This window comes from Macaca mulatta, chromosome 13, assembly GCF_049350105.2.
Source record: "Macaca mulatta isolate MMU2019108-1 chromosome 13, T2T-MMU8v2.0, whole genome shotgun sequence".
NCBI lineage: Eukaryota > Metazoa > Chordata > Mammalia > Primates > Cercopithecidae > Macaca > Macaca mulatta.
Genome location: NC_133418.1, coordinates 15,893,893 through 15,900,444, shown reverse-complemented (window position 1 = coordinate 15,900,444; position 6,552 = coordinate 15,893,893). Strand labels below are relative to the sequence as shown.

General features: G+C 41.2%; 1 long non-coding RNA gene across 1 annotated transcript; it reads left to right on the top strand.

Annotated features, from left to right (window-relative positions):
- The first annotated feature begins 2,189 nt into the window (after positions 1-2,189).
- LOC114671820 (uncharacterized) lies at positions 2,190-5,813 on the top strand. Its single transcript, XR_003721950.2, has 3 exons — positions 2,190-2,311; positions 5,228-5,451; positions 5,772-5,813. It is a non-coding gene; the product is annotated as an uncharacterized LOC114671820 (long non-coding RNA).
- The last annotated feature ends 739 nt before the right edge of the window (positions 5,814-6,552 follow it).

The window sequence follows — 6,552 nt, the reverse complement described above, 5'->3', positions numbered from 1 at the left end:
CAGACACATAGAGAGCATGCACAATGTTAAGAATTACCAGGATCAGAGAAAGGATTGCTTGTGAGCTGTAGGAAGAAGATAATGTCTTTTAGGAGAAGATGCTTTGGGAGGAACTGCAGTTCCCAGAACATACCTGTCTTTCCAGCCTCAGAGGCAAGCTTTAGAATCTGCTTCTCTGTGCCCTCTTCCCAGCCCTTCCCAGCCACACACTAGATCACTGCTTCTCAAATCCTGGATGAAAAAGTACCAGTTTTCCTTTTGCTAAATTCCCAATCCATTGTAGACTACAACTTTTTACAAAACACAATTTTATATATTTTAGTATATGTGCTGCCGAAGCGAGCACCAAAACACAATTGAAACCAATTATTAGAAACAAATAAATATAAAAACATAAAATAAAAACCTGCTGATCACATGTTTGGATATTTGTCCAACTACTCCAAAAGCTTCTTAATGCCTGCTCTCAATTTTATACTTATCTTGTTACAATAACATGCAGTTTATGAATTGGCACCCGTGCATGGTGCTTGCTTTGAGGAGCACTGGTCTAGATTGTCCCATGACTTCTACTCTTCGTTAGGTCTCATTGAGATGTCCCTTGCCCTCAGTGATGGAAGCTTTCTTCCATCTCCCCAAATTTGGACCTGTTACCTCTCCAGTGCTTGCCTTGCACACTGTGCTTTCCCAAAACTTAAAGGGACCGTGTCTTTTTCACCTTCCTATTTTCATTGCTATCAAGACCTGACACACGACTGGTGCTCAATAAGCACCAAAAGAATGCAGAATGCATTTATTTCAAGAAAGGAGAGAATTAAGGTGACTATTGTTCAACTCCATAATTTCTAAATTTGGGTTGTGATCATTCCTGGCAATAATTAGACTCACTGCCTCTTTGGAAAAAATACTTTCTTGGCAGGAAAATGAAATTAATAAACAACAGTATATTTAGGCCCCGGGGAAGTCTTATTCATAGACCTTACCCAGAAAGTAGATTTTATTCAATGAGCTTCAGGAAGGAAATTGAAGGCTTAATTTGTATTTCTTTCTCAGAGGTAGATGTATAAATCTTTGGAAACTTTTTCTATCTTTGAAATATGTTGCCTTAGACAAGCCTTGATTCTGACGATTCACTGAAGACTTACTAAGAGCATAAATTGATGTCGAGGACAGTTGATCCAAACAGCAACAAGGGATAATAGAAATACCAGCGGCTGCCTCACCAAGGGAAAAGGAATGATTTTTTAGGGATAACTTCTTTTTCCCTTATGGATAAAGGAGAAGTATGACAATATATTTCTATCTTATCCATGTAGTTTTGATACTTCATCTTTGAGAAAAGAAATTGCTGATCACCATTTCATAGAATATGCCACTGAGCGACCAAAGGAAGAAGAGAAAACGCTGCTCATTTGAAAGGTTACCAATTTGGTTATCACTTTCTGGGTGAGGGTCAGTATTTCCTAGCAATTCAGACCAAATAAATGTTGAAGACATATCGAAGAACTAAGCACACAGCCCACTGTTCCTTGGCTTTGCTCTGAGAAGAGAAGCGACCTCTTCTTCACTGAAGACTTTTCACCTACCCCGCCCCCTCCACTGTTGTTAGCAGGGAGATGGATCTAAGACTGGGAGGCATGAACCCCTCCCCACGCCCCAAACTTCCTGTCTGTAACTGGGAAATGGGGCTCAGGTTGTGCTTGTGATGCTAAGCATCTTGGAACAGACCAGTAGGTCTCCTAGTATCAGCAGGAAATTATCCACAATCTAATCACACAGACCCAGTGGCACACACCTTCAGAACAAGAATCTCTCAGGGCTGTGGAGTAGGAGCCAGGCATATGGACCCCGCATGTGTACACTGTACATGACTTATGGATTGCGCTCACGGCTTTTCTTGCCCATGCATACAGCTATTTATTTCTATATGTGTATAGCTTGTTATGATTAACAAATTCAACATTTTGAAAAGAACTTTTAAATACATCTCGTAATTTTTTGCCAATGTGTTTTTTTCTCAACAGATAATGCAAGTACCATTGCTAACATGTATGGATTTATGAATGCTGAGATTAAGAAGGAATCATGAGTCTCTACAAGGTTGGAGACCGTGATGTGCCCTGCCTGGCTGACTCTGGCTTCACACTCTGCATTGTGTGTGCAGGGAGCTTCTGGAGACTCTGACGAGCATCTGGTTACCTCTGCACAACACAGAGGACAGGTTGAGGAGGACAGAAAGCTGAGGGGTTTCTTCAGGGAAAAATAATCTTAGTGTAGCATCCCTGTAAGCCAGCCTCTGTTTTACTTGAAGGTGAGTTAGGGACATATGGAAACCCTTATGTTCCCAAACATCCCCCACATACGTTCTGAATGTTCCATGCTCCTGTAACCGGGAGAGCTCATCCTTCACTGTGGAGAATCCACAGTGGACTGGACTCCAAATACTTGGTTTACAATGAAGCCAGGTTGGCTTACCACCACGTTAAAGTAACACATCTCCCATGTTCTTTTCTTGAAGAAACACCTTGATTAGAAGAGAAGGCATGAGATTTAAGGAATCTGGAAAGGGAGGAGAGTCCCATGAGGGAGGAACAGTGCGGGTTTTTCTGCCATTAATTTAGATTGGAGGCATGATGGTTCTATGGTAACATGGAACAGAAAGGAGGAGCCAGGAACTCCCATCCAGCAGAACAGGATGGGGTGGATGGTGCTCTGTGATGGAGGCAGAGATTCAGCCAGGTGGGAGAGGCCCAATGTGTTAGTACAATTCCAAAACAGTCCTGTTTGAGGCAATAGCTGGCCCTGGAGCTCCAAGCTGGCCCTAATAGCAGCATAGAAGTAGAGGCATGAGGCTGTGTGCAAGTGGAGAGTCCTGTGGGCTGCAAGTCAATGTTCAGGGTGTCTGCTTTGGAGAACAAGGATCTCATCACTAGATAGGCTTTTGGGGACTGGGCTCCCAATACCAGGAGAGGGGTGGACACAAGCCTTTAGCATCATGGGATGAGAGCCAAAAGCCAAGGGAGGTCATAGATCTAAGTGATTACAGGAGGGACATGTGGCAACAAACACTCCTTGGGGGCTACCATGAGAACCCAGAGCATAGTACTGCAACAGCAAGATTTGGGATGAAGATAAGAACTAAGCCTTGGGGCCATAATGATAGAAATGACAAGGCCATAGGCTGAGGCAATTTGAATACAGCTAAATACTGCCAAGCCTGTATCTGAGTCTGTGTACTATGGTGGTATTGTTACTGTGCCTCAGGACAATTTACTAAGGAGGGCTTCAGACAGGGAAGTTGGTAGTGATGCCTTCAAAGAAAGGAAGTCCTCTGAACCTTCACCTAACCCCAGGGGAACATGGCCAGCTTTGGTCTAAGACATTCAGCTTTGGTCTAAGACATTCAGCTTTGGTCTAAGACATTCAGCTTTGTTCTAAGACATTCAGCCTCCTTAGCATAGCAAAATGAAGCTATTCTTGTGTCCCTCTAGTGCAAAAGTTGTACATTAAGTTGAGCAGCCGAATAATAGCCACATATAAAAGGTTTCTTTACTGTGGCTGTCTTCCTCGTGCATAACTGCTCTTTGAGAAGTATGGGAAGGTGAGAGCAGTGATATCACAGTAGGATTTAGGCATTTCTAGGTCTCTTAATTAAAATGTCACCAGCAGAACTTCCCTTATTACTTCCTTCACTGTGAAACTCACCAGGCATAACGAGGACAGGAGAGTCTGCCACAGTCTCTGGCACTGGAGAAAATGAAGTGAACAGGGAACACAGCAAGATAGACCTTGCTTTTTACCAGTGCTTGGAGTAGCCCCAAGGAAAAGGAGGGATCTTTGGGCACCCTGTTCATCCTTGTGACATTGGTGGAATAAAAAGTAAGAAAGAGAGATAGAAGAAGAGGCCTAACCAATTATGTTTTCAAGATTGGGTCCCTAGAACCCTGGGATTGAAAACTGACATGCCCAGTTCACTTCCATGGGTGATGGGTCCCTCCTGAGAGGTAGGGAATATAATAAATATGTAGGATTGGCATTTTACGGGTGCTGGGACCTTGCAGTCTTCTTCAACTGCTCTATCTGCAGAGCTAAGCCCAGATTCTGACATACGGGAGGTCTATAATAAATATTTGTTGCATTTATAAGTGAATGGCCTTTTTCTCGCAAAGGCTGAGAAGGACCTCTGAAGACACATTAACTTACTCAATAGCTTCCATTCAGCTTACCATTACCAGCAATGAGTAAGTTTATACATTCACGATAGTCCCGATAAAACAGCATAGCCTAAGATCATTGTTTCTGGACAGATTTTGAAAGACTCTAGTGAGAAGCACTGTCTTGACTGTAAGTAAGCAGATCCGTTGCGACACTTCCAAGGTGAAGATAGCCAGCTTCAAAACCTATGTCATATTTATATTTTTCGATATAAGGTGTGTCTGTATAATAGCACCTCAAGGAACATAAGAAAGCACTTTTATTCTATCATATGAAATGCACACTACCTATTTATCATTGCTTTTTTGGGAGGAATTAATGAAATCTGTGACATGTACCCAACAAAAGTTTAGGGTAAATGGAGTCACTGCTGGTACCAACCACAGGGTACTCTGTTGCTGCTGGGTTCAGAGGGGATTGCTTGAATTTCTTTTCTTTTCTTTTTTTTTTTTTAATCCTGTTTTTGTGTCTTTCCTTCTCATTTTCAAGCTCTGTCTCTTCTCAATTTATTTATTTATTTTTGCTTCTTTTTTACATGCTATTTTCATTTCCTTTTATGTTCAGCTCTGTTCTGGAATTCCCCCAGTGTTACTCCCCTCTCCAGTAAACTCCATGCAGAGCAATGGCACGCAGGAGACAGTCTCAGCTTCACATTTGGAATGAGCCAGTCTAAGAGATCATCTCCTTATGAAGGGACAGAAAGGTTCTCCCTGAAGTTATGCCAACACAGAGGTATTTGCCAACTAGTTTTTACCACTAGAATTGGAAATTATATCACAGCAGTTTCTAGAAGCTGTGCCTAATACGTGTAGTCACTGAAGAAAACTATGTGTTGACTACATGACTGGCTACTGAATGTATATATAAATAAGCAATGTAAATTTTACAACTTGACATAAACAGATGTAGACTGTCTGTAGTCATGCCATCTGAAAAGGGTGAACAGCTTTGCAAAGGTTCCATCAAATCTCAGGAGAGCAAAAGCCTCACATTCCTTTTTCTCCATCCCCAGGGACTTGCTTGGATTTCTTCAAATCCATCATTTGTGTCGTGTCAGGCCATGACTATTTATCTCTGTGATGAATACTTAATGCAAATGGAAAGCCATCCTGAGGGAGGCTGGCATCCGTACCTACTGAGAAGGCCAGTAAACGGTGTGTGAAGCACCAACGTCAAAAGCCATTAACACAAATGAAAATTAACATTTTTCATCAAGGTCTAATAGTACACCAACAGGTAGGCCAACCACTGTGCTGCCTGTTTACAGAAACACGTTGCTAATCAGTCAGCACAATCTTCTCAATACCAGTGTTCCTCCACATTTGCTTCTTAAACCTTTCGAGAGCATTAAAGTAGCTTCAATTAGTAAAGCTAATGTGCGCAGAAATATTGAACATTTTAAGGTAATGGAAAACACCCTGCTGGCTGAGAAATATCATTTCTATCTGGAGCCCATTTTTGTAGCACAAGCTGCTGGCTGCATATCTTGAAAGGTTAACCACAGGTTCATTACAATCCAAAACATTGATGTTGACATTGTTTTGCATTTCTTACAGATCATTAAAAAGCTTAATATTTATATCTCTAGTGATGAGGTTCCATCTGGAATTTAAGGATTTAATTCATGGTTTTGAATTTTACCTTTTTCCCTGTTAGAGCACAAAAGAAAAACTATCGCACCATGAAAGTCCTCTATCATGTGAATAGTGTCCATACACATACAACAGTGAAATATGACCAAGCAGCAATAATGAAACAGTCACCCTTTTCCTCATGATAGCCATGTACATTCTCAGCTCTCCAATTCGTTGCCACCGTTAGCTCTGTTTTATTTATTGTGCCTGAAGCCTGATTTCCAATGGGAGGCCTTGTATAATGGAATGCCAGTAGACTTTTAGCTCCCTGTGATTTAGATGCCAGCTTTATTCTCCATAATAAAAGGAGAGAACTAGACACACATAATGAGAAAATACATTTTATCTACTGGCCAATGTTCATATGTTGAAGGTTAGAAGGGCTTTGGTTTTCAGCTGTCACTAAATTTCACAGAGTTGGTGACATAATTTCACACCTTCCTGTGGATAATAATAATGACAGGAGAATTTTAAATGAGAGATTTGACATTTGGCTATAGTAAAGTTTACTACAGCCATCAAAGAATGTTATCTCAGTGATCAAATACAAAACAAAAATTAAATACAGCATTATACAGGAGTAGTTATTTATCTTCACCCATCATATTGTGAAGGAAATTATTGTATCAATAAAAATGAAATAAAAAATAGTCTGGTGTTATAGCTGAAGGGGAAGAGTGAAGGTGGAGGGAGGGTGGGAATG